This window comes from Macaca nemestrina, chromosome 5, assembly GCF_043159975.1.
Source record: "Macaca nemestrina isolate mMacNem1 chromosome 5, mMacNem.hap1, whole genome shotgun sequence".
Taxonomy (NCBI): domain Eukaryota; kingdom Metazoa; phylum Chordata; class Mammalia; order Primates; family Cercopithecidae; genus Macaca; species Macaca nemestrina.
In genome coordinates this window covers 6891112-6905007 of record NC_092129.1, presented here as the reverse complement: position 1 = coordinate 6905007, position 13896 = coordinate 6891112, and the positions used below count along the sequence as shown (strand labels likewise).

Genomic DNA, 13896 nt, shown 5'->3' with positions numbered 1-13896 from the left:
AAAATGTATAGAATTAAATGTATTAAAAATGTATACAATTAAAAATGTGTAGAATTAAAAAAATATAGAATTGAGCGGCACAACTCAGTGGGTATACTAAAAACACGAAATTCTACACTTTTGATAAGTTAATTTTATGGTATGTGAATTATATCTGAATAAAACTGTTTAAAATACTATCCATGAGCACTAGGTGAATGAATTTCATTATTAATGAAATCAAATGCAAGGTTGTGGGGCTTAATGTATGCTAGGACTCTATTCTAGATCACCAGACAGGCTACAAGGTCGAAGTAAATAGGAGGATATTGGTGAAGTCCGTGAAGTGACCGGGGAACTTATATCCCCGCCCCTCTGAGTATGTCTTTCAGCCTGAGGCCTCAGGCGGTTTCAGTTATTTCACGGGCCCAACGTGGGACTCTCTGACTCAATGGAGTTAGAGAAATTGAGCAGCTTGCCTGGATCCCCTGGCCTGCGTGTGGTGGGAACTGAGTAGGAAGAAACCGAGGCCTGACTCCCGCCTCCTGCACCCTGCCAGTATATGTAGGTAGGGATCTGATGGGCCAGTTTTGACTTGGTGGGGTATATAAAACAGACATGGCAATCCCTCCCCCTACCCCCTCCCCATAATAGGCCCCCGTGTGTGATGTTCCCCTTCCAGAGTCCAAGTGATCTCATCGTTCAGTTCCCACCTATGAGTGAGAACATGCGGTGTTTGGTTTTCTGTTCTTGCCATAGTTTGCTGAGAATGATGGTTTCCAGCTGCATCCATGTCCCTACAAAGGACACAAACTCATCCTTTTTTATGGCTGCATAGTATTCCATGGTGTGTATGTACCACATTTTCTTTATCCAGTCTGTCCTTGATGGGCATTTGGGTTGGTTCCAAGTCTTTGCTATTGTGAATAGTGCCACAATAAACATACGTGTGCATGTGTCTTTAGAGCAGCATGATTTATAATCCTTCGATGTAAATGATGAGTTGATGGGTGCTGACGAGTTGATGGGTGCAGCACACCAACATGGCACAAGTATACATATGTAACAAACCTGCACGTTATGCACATGTACCCTAGAAGTTAAAGTATAATTAAAAAAAAAAAAAGAAGACATACATCAGAGACAAAAAATAAAGTTTCTTTCAACTCTGATAAAAAATAAAAAATAAAAAAATTAAAATAAATTAAAAAAACCAAAACAGACATGACACCATTGTATATTTATAAATACATATAGAAAAATAGAAATATCAAATATTGTTCAAAGAAAAAGAAACCTGAAACTAAACAGAGTTGACACAGACAATTGTTCCATCTTTGGCTGATCAGAACATTCTTTGTGTAAGTATCTTCCAGAAGTATCTGGTTTTCCTTCACAAAACGTTTGTTCTCATTTTAATTTGTTGCTTGTAGTTTGCATTAAGTCTTATATTTTAATTCATTTTATGTGCCATTTACCTAGAAAATTACTAATAAGAAAGAACCATAGCAACTAAATAACAACTGATACCTCTTGGAAAGGCTTAAATGAGTTTTGAATAACTTCTTGATTGCTACTGTAGCTAAAATATGTGTTTTGTGAAAAATGCACATTATATTATTGTCATGGTAAGAAACTGAGATAAATTACAGGTAATTCTCATTTTGTAGTACCGTTTCTATGGTTATATAAGCAATTTATGTTACTTCAGTACTTGTTACCATGGTTATCTCAGGTAATTCCAGGTTAGTAAAATTAAAATGGTGTGGGTATTTTTGTTTGTTTGTTTGGTTGGTTGGTTTTGTTTTGTTTTGTTTTTGGTGATGGTTGTTGAGTAACATCGTTCATGTGGAAAGAAAGAAATATCCCTTATTGGTAAAATAGAGTATTTCACTTAGTCGTGGTACTGGATGACTGGAGGAGAGTAAAAGAGTGGGCAACTCATTCTTATGGGGAACCCCCTCCTCTCCTCTCCTACCGTTAGACAACTGTGAGACCCAGGTATCTCGAGCAGCTCCAGTTAAGCTCTCGCACATGATGGGCTGAGCCACGGTAACAGACGGAAAATAAGCTCTAAATCCTAACATTCTCTCAGCTGCTTGATATAAAAAGAGTGACAGAAAAATTAATGACTGTGAGCTCAGAAACAGAAAGCGCTGTCCAGATGCTTGTTCCGTCGTTGTTGCTGATACTGTTTCTATTGTTTATTCATTTTTCTCTTGTTCTCCTCTGATGAACACACGAGCTGACATAAACTTAAAGAGGAGATACGTGTATCAGAGTAGATGCCTGAAATGACTTTTGAAGGTGTGATGGTGGGCAGGGAAGATACCTTTAGTACAGGATTGATGCACCAAGCCTGCCAGGGAAAAGGGAGTGGTAGAAACTCCACTGGTAGAGCATGGACATCCTCATGGGCAGAGCAACAACGTCCAAAGCACATGCTACACTGTATTTGGCCGACGTTAAGTTTCTTCTGGCTACCAGTTGGGTTTTAGCCAAGGGACCCCACTAATTAGGCATGTGACCTTCATTTGACTTGGTAGTAGTCTCTAAAAGTCAGAAACCAAACATATGGCCCTCCCCAAGAGAGCCTTGTGAGTTAAGTGGGGAGAGAGAGACGTCGCTGGAATTTTGCAGCATAAATGTTGTGTGACTTTATCTTGGTTTTTTTCTCATTATCTTTTTCTCACTTTTCTTACCCCCACAGTTTCTTAGCTTTGCTTTCTTGCCCTCCTCATCCATCTGATTTAAATTTTACATTTTGTTGTTTCATGTGTATTTCTGTTAAGCTCTGATAAACCCTTATGAGGCAGAGTATGGTATAAGTTAATAAAAGTAATAGAAGTTAGGAATCATTATTGCAATGACAGTATAAAAGTAGAATAAGAACTGCACATACTGCGTATGTGGACCCATGTACAAGTGTGCACAACACTGTTGCAGTTAAAAATCTATATGTCTACATTCACATCTGTCTGTTTTTTAAAAATGTTTGTGTTATTTGAGGGTTTGTAAATTAAATCATTGCTAAAAGCGTAAAGCTATTACATATCTAATTTTGCCCAACTTACATAAATACCAGGATTTTCCAGTACAATTCATAATCTAACAGAATATCTTATTGGGAAACCATAAAACCAATTCTACATCTCTTTATGCCAATACCAATAGGGTGCATATTTCAGTAGATATGAATAATGTGTCCACTACATTCTAGGAAATGTATGTTACTGTATCTCCAGGAGAATTTGTGGATAATATCTTATTTTCCTTTTTTTTTTTCTCCCTATGGAGACAGGAAGAAGTTTTGATACAAGAGAAAGAAACAATCCTCAGACAAAAACATACCTGGTTCCTTACCATGTAGATCAATTAGAGCAACTTAACTGAATTTTCTGCCGGTCTCTTCCTGTACAAATCGCCCCTGTTCAGAGATCCTCACAATTGCTGTGAAATTCAAAGAAAGTAACTTTTCATAACCTGTGAGTACATACAATACTAACATAAGACACCAAATTATTAATAAAAGTCATAAATCAAAGTTCATCACTTTTCTTACCAAATACATTAAACACATCTGGATAAAACCACTTTCTACTCCACAAACGAACTTGGAAAGAATATATTTGGATTACTTAGTGGGATTCCCTTCCCACAACACATTCATAGTGTCTCTTTCTCTGTTTCTCTCCTTGCTTTTAAAGCAGGATTACTTTGTTTTAGACCTGTCATTCTTCCAGGTTGCTAACTGGACAAATTCTGTCTTTGAATATGCAATTGAGTCAGCCTGTTTCAAGAAATATTACGCAGAGTGTATCAAAGCAAATACAACTGCAGCTCAATTTTAATAATGCTTTTACTTTCATTATAAACTATGTTCAATGGCAGTTTCAAAATTAAATGAAAATTTTTACGTGACATCTTAGCACCCATAGGATAATTGAAAAAGAAGGTTGGCTGAGTAGATTAGGTTATGAAAACTAAGATGTCAAAAGAATTTTTGTTTAAAAAAATGAAATCTCTTTTCAATTTGGGGAACATACGGCAGAAGAATCATAGATCTGGAAGAAAGGAACATTAAGCATTCAACAGGTACAGCTCTCTAGTATGGAAGAAATTTTAAAACAAGAACAACTGCAACAAGCAAGAGGCTCACATTGCCTCCTTGAGCGTGAGAAGGATTCTCCATATTCTTCAGATCATTATACGGAAGATCTCTCCTCAAATCAGAGCAAAAAACATGACATTCAGTTTCGGCATTGTTGCATTTATTGCTCAAAGCATTTAACTTTACTCGTTTTATGGATGTTCTGTATGAGACTCCTTATTTCTCCCATAACTACAGTAGGTTGGCAGTACTTACGTTAGCAATTTGATGTTGAAGGTTCAATGCAGTCACTTGACCTGGAGTTTGCGGTGAAGATAAACAAGGATTATTTATTTTACCAGCAGAGTAGCCCTGATGAGACTATGGGATTTCCTTCTAAGTAAGGATTTCCAGACGTCCCAATCAAGATGATCAATACAATTAAAAATGAAATAAATTGCCATTTTCATTAAATATATGGAAATAGCATATTCATTTTTTTTACTAAAAATGAAATGGATTAGCATATTCTTAGTAGTTATTTTAAGATTAGATATCAAGAATGTAATTGCTCAGTTGTGGCAAATGTGATCGACCCATCCCCTCAATTAATCCTTTTTTTTTTTTTTTTTTTGAGACAGGTTCTCACTCTGGTGCCCAGACTGGAGTACAGTGGCATGATCATGACTCACTGCAGCCCCAACCTCCTGGGCTCAAGTGATCCTCCCACCTCAGCCTCCCATGTAGCTGGAACTACTGGGATATGCCAGTATGCCCAGCTAATTTTAAAATTTTTTGTAGAGATGGAGTCTCGCTTTGTTACCCAGGCTGGTCTCAGACTACTGACCTCAGGTGATCTTCCCTCCTTTGCCTCCTACAATACTGGGATTATAGGCATGAGCCACCACATCCAGTCTAACTATTCTCATTTGAACAAAAGTTGTTTTTATGTACAAAGCAAAATTAATTTTAAATATTTTCTAACCTAGTGTATACTAATTATTAGTAGATATACAAAATGAGCATTTTAATATGCCAGAGTCAAATTCTATTTTATTTTATTAAAACAAAAACACACAAGATAGATATGTTTCTTTTCATATGTCAAAGGTAAGAGTCATCGAGGAGCAACCTATCCCCAGGTCACCTGCCATACATTGGCAAAATCCAGGCCTTCAATTTATATTCTGTGTTTTTACATATTTTTTTTTGTAATGTTGCTACCTATGTTAGTAGCCCTTAACCATTCTAATCTCTCTAACCACAGTATTAAAATTTATTGAGTCCACCAAGAACTTTGGTTTACGTAAGATATATCAATGACTTTGCCATATCAGGATTTAAAATGAGAAAAACTTAAAATACATATTTAGTCATTGAATAATAATAAATCTATTACATGTTAACAAAAATAATATACCTTCTGATACCTATGCTTGTCAAAGCAAAATATTATTGAGAAGGGGGTCATTCTTTTAAAGTTTTTAATGAATTTCTTTAGTATCTGGCTTAAAAGAAGACAGCTGAATTTCCATGTCTGCTTCTGCATTCAATGTAGTGCAATATATTGCTTTTGTTAATATATGTACTAAAAATAACTGGCGTCACACAGATACATTTTTGGAAAAGGAAGGAGTATTATATTTGCCTTTCTAGATAACTGTGATGTGTATAAATAACCCAAAGTCAATAGTTAGCAGTTTCTTAAAGGTTAGTTCCTGCAGGAGTGGCTCACTACCCAGCACTTTGGGAGGCTGAGGTGGGAGGATTGGTAAAGGCCAGGAGGTTGAGACTGCAGTGAGCCAAAATCATGCCACTTCACTCTAGCCTGGAAGACAGAGAGAGACTCCATCTCTCAAAAAAAAAAAATAGTTGCAAATGTAGACTCTCAAACCATAGCAAACTTTGTACACTTGTGAGAGAGTAAGAGGAGTGAAAAAAACATTTTATTCTTGATCTCACAAAACCTCTGCAAGTCCATTGCACTTACTTCAGGGGTTCTCAGGTCACATTTTAAAAACCATTAATCTTTAATATTAAGTAATATTTGTGAGTATGATTTTAATGATTATATAATATCTTAAGAATAAATCTCCCATCATGATAATCCTCCACTTACTATTTGTATTCCAGATTTTATTTATATAAATAATCCCATCCTTTTTTCATATTTCTATTTATGGTGGATGTTTTTTAAATACTGCTAATGAGTAAGTATGGCTCTTATAAGGCATTACTGCATATGATCAAATATCTTTCGTAGCTGTTACAGTCAATCTTGCTATGAGTATTCTTGTGCATCAGGTGAACATTTATGTTGAGTATATACCTCTTGATGGAATTGCTGGGTCATGCATTTACTCATGTTCCACATGAAGAGCTACTTCCCAACAATTTTCTAGAGTTTTCCCAGTTGACCCTCCCATTAGCATTATAGGACAGTTCTAATTGCATCATCTTCTTGACACAGTTGGTAATTGTTTTAGTGTATTTTCCATTTTACCTAATATGGTACAAGTGGAATTGTATCCCATTATGGTTATAATTTTCATTTCCCTGATGACTCACAGATGAGCAAATTAATACGTTTATTGGCAATTTGAGTATTCTGTTTTGTGAGATGTTTTTTCAAGTTTTGCTCATTTTTTAAATTTGATTGTCCACCTTAGACTTACTTGCTTGTTAGAGTTCTTTATGTATACCAGAGATCAGTGTCTTGTTGACTGTGTGTATTTAGATCTACTCCCATGATGGGGCTTGCTTTTGCAATATGTTAATCACTTTAAATAATTTGTAATATATTTCAGTATATATATTTCCTCTTTTGTAGTTACTGCTTTTTTCTTATTTCTTTATGAAATCAGCCCAACTCCAAAGTCAACCTGATGTTCTCTTGTTTCCTGCTAAAATAGTTTTCATTTTAATATCAATTTAAATATGAATTCCATCTGAAATTTGATTTTGTGTTTTGTCTGAAATAGGATTCCATGTACACTTTATTTTCCAGGAAAGAATATAATTACATAGCACCAACCACCAATTTTTCCACTGAACTGTATTAATTAATATAGTTTTTTGTTAGGTCTTGATTTTGTGAATATAAATTCCCCAGATTTATTCTTCCAGACCACCTTCACTAATCTTGTGCTTTTGCATTTCTGTAATTTTAGTATCATTGTATCAATTTCTAAAACAAAATTCTTGGATTTTGAATTTTGGTTGAGATTGAAATGAATTTATAGAAAAATTTTGGTAATATTGACATCTTCACAATATTGAATGTTTCAGTCTGTGAACATACGATTGGGAAATATTGTTCATCTTTCATTAGATTTATTTCTAGTGTTTGATAATATTAACATTGCAATATTGTATTGATATTGCAATAGTAAGTGGCAGTTTTTAGAAATGTAAATTTTCCAATTGTTTGTTGCTAGAACATAAAATACAATTACTTTTTTTAATGACCATGTGTCCAGGAAACTTGTTAATTCTAAATATTAATTTTAAATAGTTTGTTGATTCTTTGGATGTTCCAGATATACCATCACGTCTGCAAACAATGACAGGCTTGATTTCACCTTTAAAATTCACGTGCAATTCTTTTTTAGCCTTGTAACAGAGGCTAGATAATTCAGAACTTCATTGAATAAGAATAACAAGCATCTCTTGATTTTTCTTGATCTAAGAGGTGGTGGAGGGATGTTTTCAATATCCCAGCATTGAAAATCATGGCTTTATTAATAGTTTTTCTTTTTCAATTAAAAATGTGCTCTCCCTTTGGAGGCCAAGGTGAGAGGATTGCTTGAGCCCAGGAGTTTGAGACCAGCCTAGGCAATATCGTAAGATCTCATCTCTACAAAAAAAATTTAAAAATTAGCCAGGTGTGGTGACACATGCCTGTAGTCTCACCTAAATTGTGAGGCTGAGGGAGGAGGATTCATGAAGTGAGCCATGATCACGCCACTGTACTCCAGCCCTCGCTACGGAGTGAAACCCTGCCTCAAAATTATTAATTAATTAATTAGTTAAATAAAAAGGACTCTCATTATTAGTTTAATAGTAATTTTTAATAAAGAATGGGTATTAAATTTTTAATGTTTTCTGAAATTATCTGATGATATGGTTGTTATGACTTTGATTCTTAATGTGGTTAAAGGAAACATTGATTGATAACCGATTGTTATCCAACTTCAGAGTTTTATGATAAGTCCTACTTGGTTGTCATGTAGCATCCTTTATATGTATTATGGAATTTAAGTTTCTAATATTTGTTAATTTTTAAGAGAAATTAGTCAGAAATTTTATTTTTTATGTTGTGCTTGTCATGTTTTATAGCAATGGTTATGCTAAAGTCCTAAGAAGGTATGGACACATCCACGTTATTTCTGTAGCAGTTCAGAGTAAATAAAAATTACAGGTGGTCCCTGACTCCCTGACTTATAATGGTAAGTATTCAGTAGAAAATGTACTTTGAGTACTCATATAATCCTTCCGTTTCCACCTTTAGCTACAGTATTCAATAAATTTCATGAAATCTTCAAGACTTTATTATAAAAAAGCTTTGTGTTGTATAATTTTCCCAACTGTAGGCTGATGTAAGTGTTCTGAGCGTGTTTAAGGTAGGCAAAACTAAGTTGCGATGTTCCATAGGTGAGGTGTATAAAACGCATCTTTGATTTACAATATTTTCAACTTACAATGGGTTTATTGTGAGGTAACACCACTGTAAGCCAAGGAGCATCTGTAATCCCAGCACTTTGGGAGGCCGAGATGGGTGGATCACGAGGTCAGGAGATCGAGACCATCCTGGCTAACACGGTGAAACCCCTTCTCTACTAAAAAATACAAAAAACTAGCCGGGCGAGGTGGCGGGCGCCTGTAGTCCCAGCTACTCGGGAGGCTGAGGCAGGAGAATGGCGGGAACCCGGGAGGCGGAGCTTGCAGTGAGCTGAGATCCGGCCACTGCACTCCAGCCTGGGCCACAGAGCGAGACTCCGTCTCAAAAAAAAAAAAGAAGGGCTTTACATTTCCAACTATGAATGTGCATCCAGTTAAATTTCCAGTTTTATTGTTTAAAAATGTCTCCCATTGTATTTTATGTACAATAGTTCTTCCAATTGCTTTTGTCTGATATTAATGTACCATACCATTTTTATGCTTACTCTTTCTATGGTGTATTTTTCATACTTTTTATTTTTAGTACACATGTGTCTATAAATTTTAAATAGGTCTTTTTTAGCCAGAATATAGTAAATGATTTTATCCCATCTAGCACTCTCTGTGTTTAATTGGTATATTTAATCAATTGACATTTAATATAATTATTGATATGGTTATGTTTAAGTGTAAACTGTGTCATTCATTTTTCATTTTTTTATATGACTTTTTTTCTCTCTTCTTTTTTGCATCCTCTGGGTTGATTAAATATTATTGTTGCACTCCATTTTATTTACTGAAAGTACTGTTGGCCACCTCTCATTTTACCCCTTTTCTAAATGATTGATTTAGGCATACAATATGAAAGTTAGGCATATTATATGAAAAACTTACCATTTAACAAAGTCAGTAGCACATCACACATTGGCGTTTTCCATGTCCTACTTCACACTTCTCAGTTCACATCTGAAAGTTGCTTTTTATTTCTCACCTCACACTTAAAGCTTCAATTTCCTGCTTTACAAATGCAATGAACTGACAACGGTTTAATTTCATTCCCACATTATAATTGGTGCTATTGTTGTGATATTTTTCTTTTATATGAGCTATCTCAGATTTGTAATTTTTGTTTTAGACAATTAGATACCTTAAATAAAATTATGACTAAAAACATACATGCAAACAAACATATGTGTATCAATTTATTTACTTTTGGTTTTGCTCATTTTTACTGAAAATATGATTATCTTTGTTGTGTCATTATTCTTCATCCCAAAGAACGTCATTTTTATACAGTGTGGTCCAGCTGGAAATATTTATTTCATGTTTATCTTTTAAATGATATTTTCACTGGATACAGAAACTTGAAATACAAATTATTTAGACAACAAAAAATTGTAGAATAAATCAAGAAGTTCAAACGTTTTATTTTTAACTCAGCAGTATACATAAATATTGACACAAATAATAGAAAAGAATGAAAGCATACATTCTCAATAGGAAAATGACAAGGAGCAAACAACTACCAAATGAAGGAAATTCTAATACATTGCAAGAGATTTCTTTTACAATAATGTAAGAATAATTTTTAAAAAATGAAGTGTATCTTTTCCTACACAAACATTATTATCTATATGTATGCCAATGGAAATATATATACATTTAATATTTAAATGTTTATTATTGTTAAATATCTTTTATACCTGATAATATTCTTTTTTTAGAAATCTACTCTTTAAATGTTAATTTAGCCAATCCAGCGTTCTTTGGTGTTTGTATGGAATATCTTTCTCCACTGATTTACTTTTGATCTATATTTAAGTTGATGTTTATTTATTTATGGTGGAGTTCTTATAAAACATATATATAGCTGTGTTGGGGTCCGTGCCGGGGGTGGTGGAGAATGAAAGAACACACAAAAGACAAAGACACACAGAGAACATGGCGGCCGCACTCAGAGCCTCCGCCTCACTTTATTTATACCCCATAAACCCCACGTCAGCAGAAAGAATGCAATGCAAAACAAACTTTCTTTTCCCACATGTAACCTTCTACTCAGTTCCTTGTTTCTATGCTCTTCCTTATCTGCCCGCCTTCTTGGCGCCTACGGGAGTTCATTAAAAGTTCAATTGGAGATACTGTCCTTGAGCCCTATCTATTCTCAGCATACTGTTTTCAAAGGCCCCTGCATAGCTGGGTCTTGCTTTTAATAAAATCTGAATTATTTTAACCGGTAGGTTCAAACCATTTCCATTTAATGTGATTATTCATATTTTTGGATTAAAGTCTATCATGCTGCTAGGTATTTTCTATTTTCCTTTTATTATTTGTTCATTTTTTCCTCTTTTATACCTTCTTTCATATTATATGATATTTTAAATTACTGTATTTTAACTTCATTTATGCTTTATTTCTTACTCTGCTCTTTAAAATTTTACTGAGTATACTAGCATTTATATTACTAATCTGTAAGTAATCACAATCTTCCTTCAAATACTATCACAGTGCTTCATATATAATGTATGAAACTTACAACAATATCATCCCAATTCCCCTGCCTAAGCTTTGTGCTATTGCTTTCATACATTTTATTTTACATATAGAAACAAACAATATGTTGGTATTATTTATTCCATACACAGTTATCTTTTAGATTGATTTAAAAAGCAGAAAAATGAATTGTATAATCATTTCAATTTTACAACATTCTTACTGCAACACTTGTGTCTATATGACATCTTATTCTTTCTGCCTGAAGAGCTTCCTTTACCAATTTTACTAGTGGAAATTGACTAATATGAGCTCTTTCTGTTTTTGATTTTTTGAAAAGCTTTAATGTCCTTTTGATTTCTAAGACATGTTTTTTGCTGAATACAGAATTCTAGTTTGAGATTTTTTTTCTTTCAGCATTTAAAAAAATGGTACTCATTGTCCTCTGGTATACATAGTATCTAATAAAAAGTCTGCTGTAATATTGATCTCTGACAACTGTAAGTAATGTGTCTTCTCACTGGCTGTATTTAATATTTTCTACCTGTATCTTTGTTTCTGGCTGATATTATGTGACATTCTTGGATGTGTGGTTTCATATCTTTCATTTTGATAAAAAAGAAACAGCTATTATTTTTTCAAATATTTTTTCTGCCTCATTCTTTTTTATCTTTATCTGGGATCTCAATTGTACAAAAGTTAGACCCTTTGTGTTACTGTGTTATTTTGCACATCTTCTGTACTCTTTTTCGTTGTTGTTGTTGTTGTTTTTGACAGAGTTTTGCTCTTGTTGCCCAGGCTACAGTACAATGGCATGATCTCAGCTCACTGCAACCTCTGCCTCCCAGGTTCAAGTGATTCTCCTGCCTCAGCCTACTGAATAGCTGAGATTACAGGCATGTGCTACCTCACCCCACTAATCTTGTATTTTTAGTAGAGACAGAATTTCACCATGTTGGTGAGGCTGGTCTAGAACTCTTGACCTCAGGTGATCTGCCTACCCCGGCCACCCAAAGTCCTGGGATTACAGGTGTGAGCCACCATGCCCAGCCTGTTCTTTTTATTTCTTTAATTTTTAAATGATTTTACCTTTACCTTCTTTTTTAAATTGTGTCATTTCTACTGCACTATCGTCAAGCCAATGATTCTTTTTTCAAATATAGAAAATTGTATAATAAGATCATCAGGCATTTTTAAATGTCTGTTACTATATTTTATTAGATTACCTTAGTTTTTCATCTGTTTTTTTCTGAAGAGCACCATGTATTCCCACTGTCATTTTCCATTATATCAGAGGTTGGCAAAATACAAGCCATTGACCATTCAGCTGTTTTCATAAATAAATTCTTATTGGGATACAGCCCTGTTCATTTATTTATGTTTTCCTCTATGTATGTTTTTTAGCTTAATGGAAGTATCAAATAATTGTGGCATATGTTGCATGACTCTCCAAACAAAACGTGTACTTCTCCTTGAAGAAAAATTTTGCCAAAACCTGCACCAAGCTAACTACTACACATATAAAGAAAGCCATTTAAGACCAACGAGACCCTAGCCAAGTGTCTATTAGAACTTCCAGCCTATACTTGCCTTGCAATATTATTAATTAAATAAATGCGTAATAATTTTGTTATGCAGCAATAGTGTGGCTGTTACACTTATGAGCAATAGTCAGATCACAAAAGTTAGAAAAATCAAGCATTTACAATGAAGTAGAAAGTAAAAAACACCAATTTGGGGCCAGGCACGGTGGCTCACACCTATAATCTCAGTACTCTGGCAGGCCAAGGTGGGCAGATCACCTGAGATCAGGAGTTCAAGACCAGCCTGGCCAACATGGTAAAACCCCATCTCTACTAAAAAATACAAAAATTAACTTTGTGTGATGGCGGGCACCTGTAATCTCAGTTACTTGGGAGACTGAGGCTAGAGAATTCCTTGAACCTAGGAGGCGGAGGTTGCAGTGAGCCAAGATCATGCCACTGCACTCCAGCCTAGGCAACAGAGCGAGACTTGGTTAAAAAAAAAAAAAAAAATTCCCACCAATTATGAAATATTCTTCTAAAATGTTTAAACTGATTATTATCTATTCTTTACCAGTTTTAACAAAAAAATAAGTTGTGTGCTCAAAAGCCACACTTTTTAATGAATAAATGGTCTAGTGGAATAATAGAATGAACTGACATGGATAAAAGAGACTTAAGAGACCTATCATCTGAATGCAATGAATAAACTTATTTGAATCCTGATTCATATGAATTGACTATACAATTATATTTTTAAGAAATTGGATAAAATTGTACATGAACTTTTTTATAGATTATGATAAAGGAGAATTTCAGTTTGTTAGATGTAATAACAATTTAGGGCTTCTTTTAAGGACGAAATTATAAACTATATGGGATTTCTTTTAACATATTCTAGGAAAAACAATTGGGGTAATACATAAAAGAGCAGAAATATGTGGATAATTTTTGGATTTAAATTATTGGATACATATGGGCTAATTATACATATGCTTTATTTCTATATATGGTTAACAATGTCAAAAATTAAGAATTCAAAAATTGTATACATACATATATTCCTACCTATATGCATATATGGAACAATAGGAAAAATTGAAAAGAAGATTATATGGAATAAAGCCTATAATCCAAGCACTTTGGGAGGCCAAG

General features: G+C 34.2%; 1 long non-coding RNA gene across 2 annotated transcripts in view; it reads left to right on the top strand.

Annotated features, from left to right (window-relative positions):
- Nucleotides 1-12942, top strand: part of LOC105487535 (uncharacterized) — a 37160-nt gene extending 24218 nt beyond the window's left edge. For both annotated transcript variants that reach the window (XR_011623256.1, XR_011623255.1), the window contains 3 exons: nucleotides 3281-3464; nucleotides 8408-8517; nucleotides 12623-12942. This is a non-coding gene — a long non-coding RNA (uncharacterized lncRNA). The remainder of the gene's footprint in view (nucleotides 1-3280; nucleotides 3465-8407; nucleotides 8518-12622) is intronic.
- The last annotated feature ends 954 nt before the right edge of the window (nucleotides 12943-13896 follow it).